The sequence below is a fragment of the Ovis canadensis genome, chromosome 12 (assembly GCF_042477335.2).
Source record: "Ovis canadensis isolate MfBH-ARS-UI-01 breed Bighorn chromosome 12, ARS-UI_OviCan_v2, whole genome shotgun sequence".
Lineage (NCBI taxonomy): Eukaryota > Metazoa > Chordata > Mammalia > Artiodactyla > Bovidae > Ovis > Ovis canadensis.
The window spans coordinates 40866070-40880611 of NC_091256.1; positions in this window are offsets into that span (position 1 = coordinate 40866070).

Below are 14542 nucleotides of genomic sequence, written 5' to 3' on the forward strand. Positions count from 1 at the left end.
CAAAGATTATGACATCTTGGTCCCATCACTTCATGGCAAATAGATGTGGAAACAGTGACAGACTTTATTTGGGGGGCTCTAAAATCACTGCAGATGGTGACTGCAGCTATGAAATTAAAATACGCTTGCTCCTTGGAAGAAAAGTTATGACCAACATAGACAGCATATTAAAAAGCAGAGACATTACTTTACCAACAAAGGTCTGTCTAGTCAAAGCTGTAGTTTTTCCAGTAGTCATGTATGGATGTGAGAGTTGGACTATAAAGAAAGCTGAGCGCCAAAGAATTGATTCTATTAAACTGTGGTATTGGAGAAGACTCTTGAGAGTCCCTTGGACTGCAAGGAGATCAAACCAGTCCACCTAAACGAAATTAGTCCTGAATATTCACTGGAAGGACTGATGCTAAAGCTCAAACTCCCACACTTTGGCCACCTGATGCGAAGAACTGACTCATTTGAAAAGACTCTGATGCTGGGAAAGACTGAACGTGAGAGGAGAAGGGGACAACAGAGGATGAGATGGTTGGATGGCATCACCAGCTCAATGGATATGAATTTGGGTAAACTCCGGGAGCTGGTGATGGGCAGGGAGGCCTGGTATGCTGCAGTCCATGGGGTCACAGAGTCAGACATGACTGAGCGACTAAACTGAACTGACTGATGTTCATACATTTAACCAAGGAAAGGAAAGGAAAGGATGAATTGAGAAAGTAGCATTGAAGTATATACATTACCATGTGTAAGATAGATAACTTGTGCGAAGCTGCTTTATAACACAGGGAGTCCCATCTGGCGTTCTGTGACAACCTAGAGAGGTGGGATGGGAGGGCGGCGGTGCTCAAGAGGGAGATGATATATATATATGACTGATTCATCTTGCTGTGCAGCAGAAACCAACACAACATTGTAAAGCAATTATCCTTCAATTTCTAAAAAAAAAAAAAGGCAAAAAAAAAAAGCATTTGTTAAATATCTGCCATGTGCCAAGCAAGGAAGAAATAAACAATATAATATTGTTATCCTCAAGAAACTAACAATATAGTAGTAGAGTCAGATAAATAAAGATAATGATGGTATGAAACAGTAAGAAAAAAATCAGTAATAGTGAAATGCAGAGGGTATTATTTTGAAAGCTTGAGAAGAGGTATCCTAACCAGCTTGGAGAAGGAAACGGCAACCCACTCTAGCATTCTTGCCTGGGAAATCCCATGAGTGGAGGAGCCTGTAGATTACAGCCCACAGGGTTGCAAAGTCAGACATGACTGCGCAACTAACACTTTCACTTTTCACTTTCAACCAGCTTGGAAGGGTTAGGGAAGACTTTTTGGAGAAGGCCGGGGTATAATCTAATTTATTGCTTTCTGGGTGGGAAACACAGAAGTAAGGCAGCAAGTAAAACCAAATTACATTTCAGAAAATCAAACCATAGGCCCATAAAGCTTTAGTCAACATATGGAAAAATTTGTATCATGCCCTTGACCAAATACATCCAATCTCAGTAGGCAGTTTCTTGCTGTGAGCACAATTAGATGGTACAAAGATGTCAGTTTGAGGTAGTCATGAAATCCCTGGACGATGTTTTGAGGATTCCAAGTTCACTTTCTCTGCGCCGACTCATTAACGATTTTCATAATAGATCTTCAGAGGGGCCAACATATAGGAAACTCAGCTGTTTCTGAAGATGACCTCTAAAATCGGAAAAGTTGAACATAGACTAAAAGAAGGTTTGTACTCGACTCTGCTGACAGAATTGCATCCAGAATCTTTCATATTTAAAAATACCTTAAAAAAAATTCAGCTGCCCATATGTATACAAGCCACAGTGCTGATCTACTTAAGGCCTGCTGCTTCCTGCAAATAGAGAAGGAAAAAACACCTTCCAGTCAAAATGAGATCAACTCATCTGACCCAAAAAGAAAAAAAAAAATCCAATTACTCTACAATAAGACCATTACAGCAATTCCCATGGAATAAGCTAGCTTGGGCTTTTAACTAATCCTGGGTAAAGCTTGGAAGCCAAGTTGATTTTAAAAAGTGATCTAAACATTTACATGCTTATTTGGAGTTTGGCTCTCTTAAATTCCTAAGAAAGGACGGTCTGCATTTTTCTGCATAGTAAAAAGGACTTCTTATATTTTCCTAAGTTTTGTCATTACCAAGCCGCCAACATGCAGCAAGATGTCTTGTATTTTGTATCCCCAGTGTGTAACAATTAGCAAATGGGAAAAAATTTAATGAATGTTGATGAATAAATTAAAAACTCCAAATTTGGAGAGAGGGTGGATAGATAGGGAGGAAAGAATCCGATCTCTGTTCGCCTGGGGGAGTGAATCCTGCACCCCTGGACTGGCTCCAACCATCTTAACAGAGAACAGAAGAACAAGTACTAATCCCTTTTCAGAATGTCAGTATTTCAAATTGTTTATTTGCTGGATAGGGTCTCTGTGTATGTTTTTCCCAGTGTCACGCAGCTCTGTTTGTCTGCCCTTTGATGTGTTTGTGCACCCTGACGGAAAGCTTAGACAGAGTGGAAACGATGCCTGTTGTAATGGCTTCATGGCACTTAAGTGGGCACTTAAAGATGCTATTCTGAATGGCGGCTTTGGGAGACCCTAATGAGTGACACCATTCTAAACGAGCTGAAATACCGAAAGAACAGTCTCTCTCTTTGGAAGAAGAATACTGAATGACATCACTGTGTTTTCAAAGGACAACACCATCATTTAGAAAACATTGCTCATTCCTTCAGAAGCCTCTCCCGCTGTGCCCCAGGGCCCATTTCCCTAAAGGGGCATTTCTGGGGTTCGCAGAGGAAGGGAACATAGAAGTGAAGGAGCCACTGTTTTGCTGCTTCTTTCTTAGGCTGAGGTGCCCTATATACATACAAATGTCCTGCATATAAAAGGCTACCACGTTTCTACCCACCACCGCCAGCAAACCTTTCACAAGTGACTCTCAAGCTGGGGCCAAAAGGGGGATTTTCAGCTCACCCGGGCTTCCGCCCTAATATAAACCAGCACCATAGAAAGATGGAATCAGAGGCCTGGGAGCACCTGTTAGACCCACAGCATCCCTAGCTCCTCCTCCGGAGGCTCTGATCCAGTGGGTCTGGGGTGCATGTGTGCATGCTAAGTTGCTTCAGTAGTGTCCAACTCTGTGCGACCCTATGGACTGTAACCCACCAGGTTCCCCTGTCCATGGGATTCTCCAGGCAAGAAGACTGGAGTGGGTTGCCATGCCCTCCTCCAGGGGATCTTCCCAACCCAGGGACTGAACCCATGTCTCATGTCTCCTGCATTGGCAGGTGGGTTCTTTACCACTAGCGCCACATGGGGTAGGGCCTCAAATTTATATAATTAATAAGAACCACAGGAGATGCTGGTCATCAAGTAAACTAAAGAGGCACTAGTTCTTATTTAACTACTTGATTATATAGGTGATGAGATTGAGAATAGAAAGTTGCAATGACTTGGCCAAGGTCACCCAGCAAATCTGTGTTTAAGTCTAGCTTAGGCCACAAGGAGACGCATTTTTTAAATGGTGCTATATTAATACCATCATAGGTTAGTCTTCTGGAAATAAACCTTAAGCAAATTGGTCACGCTGATCTTCAGGAAGCACATGAAGCAGTGTTGGCATATCTCATCTGGTGGAGTTCATTCCCACATGAGTGGCTACATGAGACAAAATACCTCCATGGGTGGCATCTGTCTCCAAGCTGTGCATAATTAAAGGTTATACAAGCCAGGTCCCCAAGTGCAGAGGGATTTGCAAGGAGACAGCAGAAAAAGGAGTGGAGAAACAATTAGCTGAATGTTAACAACAAAAAAATGATTCTTTACCGTATTTCAATGTCTATGTTATTATTCTTATTCTAACAAAATGAACTTCAAGCAGGAGAGGTTCTGTAAACTTTCAAAGGCATTTTTGGCTGACAGCATTCTCAAACAATTTAAAGAAAGTGACTGCTTGCTTATCATTGAAGATCTGTATAACATAGCCAAAAATTCAAAACATGACTTAAAGAAGACCAACTCTAGGCAAGATCATAGAGACAGCAAGTGTGCTCCGACTGACTTCCTCACTTGGCTTTGGTTACCGTTTGATCCATAGCTGCAATTACTCACCTCCGCTGGTGCTAATCCCCTTCTGCTCCCAGTCTCCCCTGTCTTGATCAATTCAGTACCCATTTTTTGGTATGTTCTCAGCCTCCTTTCTCTCTCTCTGTTTATAATTTGGTTGTACTGGGTCTTAGTTGCAGCATGTGGGATCTAGTTCCCTGACCAGAGATTGGACCCAGGCCACCTCCATTGGGAGTGTGGAGTCTTAACCACTGGACCACCAGGAAAATCCCTCAGTCTCCTTCCTTTCTTCCTCTTTGCTTTCCCCAGGGCTGGCTCCAAACCCTCCTTCAGGTTTTCACACCACTCGTCCCTCCTGTCTCATCTTCTTCCTCCTCTGCCTCTCTTGCCAGCTCTTCTCCTCTGCCTGCATCTTAAATGGGCCCCACGCTAAGGCCCCTCTCGCTTTGACACTATATACTTCCCTTGGACAATTCATCCACCTACAAACTTAAAGATGCCCTAATCTGTGTCTTAGCCCAGATAGCTCTCCCGAGCTCTGGACACATATTTCCAACCGTCTGGACACTCCACCCGGATGTCCTGTAGGCACCTGAAGCGTACATAACATGTTCAAAATCGAACACTTTTCCTCCTGCCAAACCTGCTTTCACTCACGTTTGTATTACAGAGAATTGTGTCTCCAGCCATTTTGCCTTTAACATTAGACTCTCCAGCATCAGCTCAGAATCCTCCATCACTCTCATCTGAATAAACCCACTCTACATATTCTGGCAATCTATCTCAAGAATGCTTCTTGAGCACAGTCCAGCTAACCTTCCTGGTGTTACCACCCTTATCGTTTTGGGTAAGAGCCTCTGAACTGGTTTCCGTCCCCCAACCTCTCCTTGCTCAGCTCCTCCAGCACTGTTTGCAGAGTTACTGTCTCTTTTGCCTGCCTTTCCTTTGCCTGTAAAATAATGTTGTGATTTCTTAAAATGCCATAAAGTTTCCTTCAGCCTAGCTTTCTTTGTCATTCTTACTAATTTCTCACCATTCTCCTAGAAATGCACCCTATTGCCAAATGAATTTACAATTCCCCAAATACCCTGAGCACTCCAGTGATTTTGTGCCTTTATATATACTGTTCTTCTTTCATTGTCCTACTTGTCCATAGTATCTCAGTTTAAAAATCACCTCTGAATAATTCCCTTCAATTCTGGGCACAACAATGAAGGAAACTATAAGCAAGGTGAAAAGACAGCCCTCAGAATAGGAGAAAATAACAGCAAATGAAACAACTGACAAGGAATTAACCTCCAAAACATACAAGCAGCTCATGCAGCTCAATACCAGAAAAATGAACAACCCAGTCAAAAAGTGGGCAAAAGACCTACACAGACATTTCCCCAAAGAAGACATACAGATAGCTAAATAAACACATGAAACGATGCTCAACATCATGCATTATTAGAGAAAGCAAATCAAAACCACAATGAGGTATCACCTCATGCCAGTCAAAATGGTCATTATCAAAATGTCTACAAACAATAAACGCTGGAGAGGGTACAGAGAAAAGGGAACCCTCTCACACTGTTGGTGGAAATGTAAACTGGTTCAGCCTCGATGGAGAACAGTGTGGAGAGTTCTTAAAAAACTGGGAACAGAACTTCCATACAACCCAACAACCCCACTGCTGGGCATACACTATAAGGAAACCAGAACTGAAAGAGACGCGTGTACCCCAGTGTTCACTGCAGCACTGTTTACAATAGCCAGGACATGGAAGCAACCTAGATGTCAGTTGGCAGATGAATGGATAAAGAAGTTATGGTACATACACACAATGGGATATTACTCAGCTATAAAAAGGAATGCATCTGATTCAGTTCTAATGAGGTGGATGAAGCTGGAGCCTATTACACAGAGTGGAGTAAGTCAGAAAAAGAAAGACAAATACTGTATATTAATGCATATATATATATGGAATTTAGAAAGATGGTACTGATGGTCCTACATGCAGGGCACCAGAGGGGACACTCATATAAAGAACAGATTTTCGGACTCAGTGGAGAAAGCGAGGGTGCGATGATCTGAGAGAATAGCATTGAAACATGTATATTACCATATGTAAAACAGATGACCCGTACCAGTTCAATGCATGAGGCAGAGCACCCAAATCCAGTGCTCTGGGACAACCTAGAATGGGGAAGGAAGGGAGGTTGGAGGGGGCTTCATGAGGTGGGGGAACCCATGTAAATCTGTGGCTGATTCATGTTGATCTATAGCAACAACCATCACAATATTGTAATTATCCTCCAATCAAAATAAATTAACTTAAAAAAATACTGGGCACGGGGGCTTATTCTGCCTTCCTGGACCCTGCAGTGCTTTGAATTTCATTTTTTTTAATTTATGTGTTTATTTTTGGCTGTGCTGAGTCTTCGTTGCTGCCTGCGGGCTTTCTCTAGTTGTGGCAAGCAGGGGGGGGCTACTCTTTAGCTGCAGTGCATTAGACTCCCCTTACTGTGGCTTCTCACTACAGAGCACAGGCTCTAGGTGCTTGGGCTTCAGTACTTATAGCTCATGGGCTTAACTGTCCTATGGCATGTGGGATCTTCCTGGAAAGGGATTAAACCCATGTCCCCTGCATTAACAGGTGTATTCCTAACCACTGGACCACCAGGAAATCCCTTCAATTTCTTGGTGGATGTGTTTGGATTTTTTACCTAGCTGTGAGTTAAGGTGCTCAAGGGAGCATTATGTTTTATCTATAACTCACACAACACACAATTACTCTTGTACACAATTCCATGGCTTTTAGTAAGTTCACAGGGCTGTGCAACAATCATAGCAATCTAAATTTAAAACTTTTTCTTCCCCTGGAAGAAAGCCCCATACCCTTTAGCTATCATTTCCCCAACCCCCCAGTACTTCTGACCCTAGGCAATCACTAGGCAGTCCTAGGCAATCACTAATCTAGTTTCTTTCTATATAGATTTGCCTACCCTGGACATTTCACATAAATGGAATTATACAATAATTGGTCTTTTGTGACTGGTTCCTTTTATTTAGCTTAATGTTTTCAGGACTTACTCAGGTTGAGGCATGTACAACTACTTCATCCTTTTACATGGGTGAATAATATTCCACTGCATGGATATACTACATTTTTTAATCCATTCATTAGTTGATCATTTGAGTTGTTTTCACTTTTTGGATATTATGAATAACATTGCTTTAAATATTCACATACAAGTTTTTGTGTGGACATATGTAAACTACCACACAATTGCACTCATCTCACATGCTAGTAAAGTAATGCTCAAAATTCTCCAGGCCAGGCTTCAGCAATACGTGAACCGTGAACTCCCTGATGTTCAAGCCGGTTTTAGAAAAGGCAGAAGAACCAGAGATCAAATTGCCAACATCCGCTGGATCATGGAAAAAGCAAGAGAGTTCCAGAAAAACATCTATTTCTGCTTTATCGACTATGCCAACGCCTTTGACTGTGTGGATCACAATAAACTGTGTGGAAAATTCTGAAAGAGATGGGAATACCAGACCACCTGACCTGTCTCTTGAGAAATCTGTATGCAGGTCAGGAAGCAACAGTTAGAACTGGACATGGAACAACAGACTGGTTCCAAATAGGAAAAGGAGTACGTCAAGGCTGTATATTGTCACCCTGCTTATTTAACTTCTATGCAGAGTACATCATGAGAAACGCTGGACTGGAAGAAACACAAGCTGGAATCAAGATTGCTGGGAGAAATATCAATAACCTCAGATATGCAGATGACACCACCCTTATGGCAGAAGGTGAAAAGGAGCTAAAAAGCCACTTGATAAAAGTGAAAGTGGAGAGTGAAAAAGTTGGCCTAAAGCTCAACATTCAGAAAACGAAGATCATGGAATCCTGTCCCATCACTTCATGGCAAATAGATGGCGGAACAGTGGAAACAGTGTCAGATTTTATTTTTTGGGGCTCCAAAATCACTGCAGATGGTGACTGCAGCCATGAAATTAAAAGACATTTACTCTTTGGAAGAAAAGTTATGACCCACCTAGATAGCATATTCAAAAGCAGAGACATTACGTTGCTGACTGAGGTCCGTCTAGTCAAGGCTATGGTTTTTCCAGTGGTATGGATGTGAGAGTTGGACTGTGAAGAAAACTGAGCGCTGAAGAATTGATGCTTTTGAACTGTGGTGTTGGAGAAGACTCTTGAGAGTCCCTTGGACTGCAAGAAGTTCCAACCAGTCCTTTCTGAAGGAGATCAGCCCTGGGATTTCTTTGGAAAGAACCAAGCTGCCAGTGCAGGAGTCCTAAGAGACAAGAGTTCGATCCCTGGGCCGGGAAGATTCCTCTGGAGGAGGGCACGGCAACCTACTCCAGTATTCCTGCCTGGAGAATCCCCATGAACAGAGAAGCCTGATGGGCTGCAGTCTATAGGGTCACAAAAAGTCGGACACAACTGAAGTGACTTAGCACACAGGCACATGTGTTACATTTAGATCTGTGATTCATTTTGAGTTAATTTTTGTGAATGGTTTCAGATAGGGGTCCAGCTTCACTCTTTTACATGTGAATATCCAGTTTTTCCACCACCACTTGTCAGAAAGACTATTCGTTTCCCACTCTATTGTCCCGGCATGCTAGAAAACCAACTGCCCATAAATGTAACTGTTTGTGGACTCTCAGTCTTATTCCACTGAGTTATATGTCTGTTCTCATGTTAAAACCTTTTATCTTTAATTTAATTTGAAAGACATCATCCCTGTCAATAATTACATAGGAGGCAATACAATTTGAAGTTCAGAAGGCCCCCTAAAATTACCCTAAACTCAAGATCCTGAGATAGCTCTTGCCCTAGAGGAAAGCAATGAACTTCAGCTGCTATAGATCTATTCTTGGATTCTGTTTAGGTGAGGGAATCGTGCAGGGGTAAACATTCCTGGGAACTGGCTGTGTCTTGCTCAGTAGGCCTCTTTCCATGTGGTCCCTCTGAAGTCCTCCCTTCTTCTTTTGCTTAAAAACAAGCTCCAACCTGTCCCTATCTTACTCTCTCCCTTATCCTTAAATCCATATTTGGAGTTTCTCAGGATATTAGGTATAGTTCTTAGTAGCATGTATTTCATTGAGCATCTGCTCTGTGCCAGACATTGCTCTTGACGTGGGGAATACAGTGGTAAACAGAACAGAACTCATAACCCTCAAAGAACTTACATTTTAGAGGCACAAAGAAGCAGAAAACAAACAATCAAATAAAGTAGTTTCAGGCAGTGATAAATGCAATGAGGTAAAGAGAGGTCATGAAATTGCAAATGAAAGGGGGACCCAATTTAAATAGACTGGTATAAGGGAGCTCCCCAAGAGGTGGTATTTGAGCAGTCTTCAGTGTTAAGTGAGCCGTATGAAGACCTAAGAGGAAAGTAATCCAGGCCGGGGAACAGCAAGTAAAAGGGCTCCAGGAGGGTATGTGGTGGGCCACCGTCTCTGGGGTCGCACAGAGTCGGACACGACGGAAGCAACTCAGCAGCAGCAGCAGCAGCAGCAGCAGCAGCAGCAGCGTATGTGGAACAGTAAGAAACAAACGCAGTTGGAGCAGAGTGAACAGCGGAGAAAGGGGAAGGAGGCAAAGGTCAAAGAAGCCTAAGGCCAGACCATGCAGGCCTTTGTAGACTAAAATCTGGAGTTTAGATTTTATTTTAAATGTGAGGGAAAACCCTTGGAGAGTTTTAAGCAAAGGAGTGATGTGATCTAATTTACACTTTAAAAAAATTACTCTGCTAGAAGAAAACAGATGAAAATCTTTGTGACCTTGAATTCGGCAAAGATCTCTTAGATACAACACACAACAGCTTGATCCATTAAAGAAAATATTGAAAAATTGGACTTCATTAAAATTAAGGATTTCTGCTGTCTGAGAAACACAACTTAGAGGATTAAAAACAGAGCACAACCAGTCCAGTGGGTAAGGAGCTTGGAAGTCGCTGCTCCAGCCTAAGAAGGAGATGGCTGACCAGCTGAAAACTCAACCACTCTCCTTAGATCTATAAGAGCAGTGAGGTCACACGGCAAACTGCTCCCCGCAGATTGAAGAAATGGACAGACAAAGAGAGGGAAGCACAACTTGCCAGAGCAGAAACCCGCAAGCAAAAACCTCCATGGGAACCAGTGGAGAACAGAGAGACCTGGATTGTCAATGACAAATTACTGTAGGCTGAGGGAAACACTACAGGAAGATCCCCCTGTTATGCGGAGGGCGTCACATTTTTGTGGGTTTTCCCTCTAAGAACTCAATCAGGTGCTCGAGGGCATATCAGAGAAAAATCCCATTGTGCTTCTGGCCAGGGAAGGAAAAAAGAAATCATTTTGAAGCACAATAGAACATTCTATTCTTAACAAGGCCTGTCCTCAGCAGAAACTATTTAACTAGAACCTAACCTGCTGGTGTTTTATCAGAGCCTAACTGACCTTGGGGAAGGAAATATCCAACTCCAGCCCCTTCTAGCCTTCTGGTAGGACCTAAGGGAAGTTGGCGGGTGGGGGGGGGAGGGGTGCAGTTCATGAACTGATAAGCACTTGTGTCCAGAAGCACAGGTTCACTAAAAGCCTAAAATGTAATCACAGGGTCACAGCATGCTTTCCCTCCCCCATCACACTTTACCACATTCAGTTCAGTTCAGTTCAGTCGCTCAGTCATGTCCGACTCTTTGCGACCCCATGAATCGCAGCACGCCAAGCCTCCCTATCCATCACCATCTCCCAGAGTTCACTTAGACTCACGTCCACCGAGTCCGTGATGCCATCCAGCCATCTTATCCTCGGTCGTCGCCTTCTCCTCCTGCCCCCAATCCCTCCCAGCATCAGAGTCTTTTCCAATGAGTCAACTCTTCGCATGAGGTGGCCAAAGTACTGGAGTTTCAGCTTTAGCATCATTCCTTCCAAAGAAATCCCAAGGTTGCTATCATTCAGAATGGACTGGTTGGATCTCCTTGCAGTCCAAGGGACTCTCAAGACTCTTCTCCAACACCACAGTTCAAAAGCATCAATTCTTCGGCGCTCAGCCTTCTTCACAGTCAAACTCTCACATCCATACATGACCACTGAAAAAGCCTTGACTAAACGGACCTTAGTTGGCAAGGTAACATCTCTGCCTTTGAATATACTATCTAGGTTGGTCATAACTTTTCTTCCAAGGAGTAAGCATCTTTTAATTTCATGGCTGCAGTCACCATCTGCAGTGATTTTGGAGCCCAGAAAAATAAAGTCTGACACTGTTTCCACTGTTTCCCCATCTACTTCCCATGAAGTGATGGGACCGGATTCCATGATCTTCGTTTTCTGAATGTTGAGCTTTAAGCCAACTTTTTCGCTCTCCACTTTCACTTTTATCAAGTGGCTTTTTAGCTCCTCTCCACTTTCTGCCATAAGGGTGGTGTCATCTGCATATCTGAGGTTATTGATATTTCTCCCAGCAATCTTGATTCCAGCTTGTGTTTCTTCCAGTCCAGCGTTTCTCATGATGTACTCTGCATAGAAGTTAAATAAGCAGGGTGACAATATACAGCCTTGACGTACTCCTTTTCCTATTTGGAACCAGTCTGTTGTTCCATGTCCAGTTCTAACTGTTGCTTCCTGACCTGCATACAGATTTCTCAAGAGGCAGGTCAGGTGGTCTGGTATTCCCATCTCTTTCAGAATTTTCCACACAGTTTATTGTGATCCACACAGTCAAAGGCTTTGGCATAGTCAGTAAAGCAGAAGTAGATGTTTTTCTGGAACTCTCTTGCTTTTTCCATGATCCAGCGGATGTTGGCAATGTGATCTCTGGTTCTTCTGCCTTTTCTAAAACCGGCTTGAACATCAGGGAGTTCACGGTTCACATATTGCTGAAGCCTGGCCTGGAGAATTTTGAGCATTACTTTACTAGCATGTGAGATGAGTGCAATTGTGTGGTAGTCTGAGCATTCTTTTGCATTGCCTTTCTTTGGGATTGGAATGAAAACTGATCTTTTCCAGTCCTGTGGCCACTGCTGAGTTTTCCAAATGTGCTGGCATATTGAGTGCAGCACTATCACAGCATCATCTTTCAGGATTTGAAACAGCTCAACTGGAGTTCCATCACCTCCACTAGCTTTGTTTGTAGTGATGCTTTCTAAGGCCCACTTGACTTCACATTCCAAGATGTCTGGCTCTAAAGGCCTATTTACAGTACTTCTTTTTACTTAATGCATCATGTCCAGCTATCAGCGAAACAATTACAAGGTATAATGAAAAGCAAAAAACACAGTTTGATGAGATAGAGCAAGTCTCAGAACCAAACTCAGATATGGCAGGGGTGTTGGAATTATTAGATCAGGAATTGTAGGAACTACGATTAATATGCTAAGGAATCTAACGATAAAGTAGACAATCTACAAGAGTAGATGGGCAAATTAAGCAAAGAGATGGAAATTCTATGAAAGAACCGAAAAGAAATGGTTGTGATTAAAATGAACACTGTAACCAAAAGGAAAAATGCCTTTGATGGGCTTATAAGTAGACTGGACACTGCTGAGGGGAAAAAAAAAAAAAATCTCTGAATTTGAAGTTATCTCAATAGAAAGCAGTGCTTAGTGGGGAATTTATAGCATTGAATGCGTATATTAGAACAGAAGAAAGATCTAAAATCATAATCTAAGCTTCTACGTTAGAAAATTAGAAAAAGAAGAAATTAAATTCAAAGTAAGCAGATCTCATGGATATTAAAAAGATAATAAAGAAATACTATGAACAGCTTGATGGCCACAAATTTTATAATCTAGATGACATAAAATATTTCCTTGAAGGATGCAATCAGCCAAAACTCACAGAAGAAGAAATCAAACAATCCAACTAGATGTCTATCTTTCAAAAATCTTAATCAATAATTAATAACTTTCCAAAAGAGAGCACCAGACCCAGATGGGTTCACTGGTGAATTCTACTAACCTTGTAGGAAAGAAATTATACCAATTCACTCCAATTTCTTTTAGAAATGAGAAGCAGAGGAAATACTTCTAACTCATCCTATGAGGCCAGCATTTTCTGACTACCAAAGAATATTACAAGAAGTTTATAAACCACTATCTCTCATGAAATAGAGGCAAAAATCCTCAACAAAATAATAACACATTGAATTCAACAATGCATAAAAAGAATTATACACTGTGACCATATGTGATTAATCCTAGTTATGCAAGGCTGGTTCAACATTGAAAATCCATTAATCTAATCCATCACATCAACAAGCTAAAGAATAAAAAACACATGATCATACCAATAGATGCAGAGACAGTGTTTGACAAAATCCAATACCCATTCATGACAAAAATCCTCAGTAAACTAGAAATAGAGGGAAACCTCAACTTGATAGAGAATATCTACAAAAAATACCCTACAGATAACATCATAGTTAGGAACAAGGCAAGGATGTCCCATCTCAGCACTCCTTTTCAACATTGTACTGTATGTCTTAGTTAATGCAACAGGACAAGAAAAGAAAAGTGTACCAACTGGGAAGAAAGACATAGGACTGTCTTTGTTTGCAGGTGACATGATTCTGTATGTAGAAAAGCCAAAAGAATTAACAAATAAACAAAAACTCCTAAGCAATTACAGCAAAGTTGTAGGATAAAAGGTTAGTAAACAAAAGTTGAGTGTTTTCCTATATACCAGTCATGAACAAATGGAACTTGAAATTACAAACACAATAGCACTCCCTTAAATTAAATACTTAGGTATAAATCTAATATACTATGTGTAAGATCTATATAAAGAAAACTACAAGACTCTGATGAAAGGTATCAAAATAAAATCAGGTTGAGATACAGTCTATGTTTGTGGACAGAAGGACCCAATATTGTCAAGATATCAGTTCTTCCCAAACTGATTTATAGATTCAAAGCAATCCCAATCGAAATCCCAGAAAATTGTGAGACTATTAACAAACTGACTCTCCCTGGTGGTTCAGTGGTTAAGACTCTGTGCTTCCAATGCAGGGGGCATGGGTTCAATCCCTGGTCAGGGAACAAAGATTCCACGTGCTGCATGGCATGGCAAAATAAAATAAAGTATATATGGAAAGGCAAAACAACCAGAATAGCCGACACAGTATTGAAGGACAAAGTTGGAGGACTGACAGTATCCAACTTTAAGACTTTAAGCTTCAGTAATCAAGACAGTGTGGTTTTAATGAAAGAACAGATAAACAGATTAATGGAACAAATACAGAGACCAGAAACAGACCCACATAAATATAGTCAACTGATCTTTGACAAAGGAGCAAAAGAAATGCAATGGAGAATAGTCTTTTCAACAGATGATGCTGGAACAACTGGCCATCCACATGCAAAAATAAATCTGGACATGGAGCTTACACCCTCTACAAAAATAACTTTAAGAGGATCACAGTCTTAAATGTAAAATGCAAAACCATAAAACTCCTAGAAGAC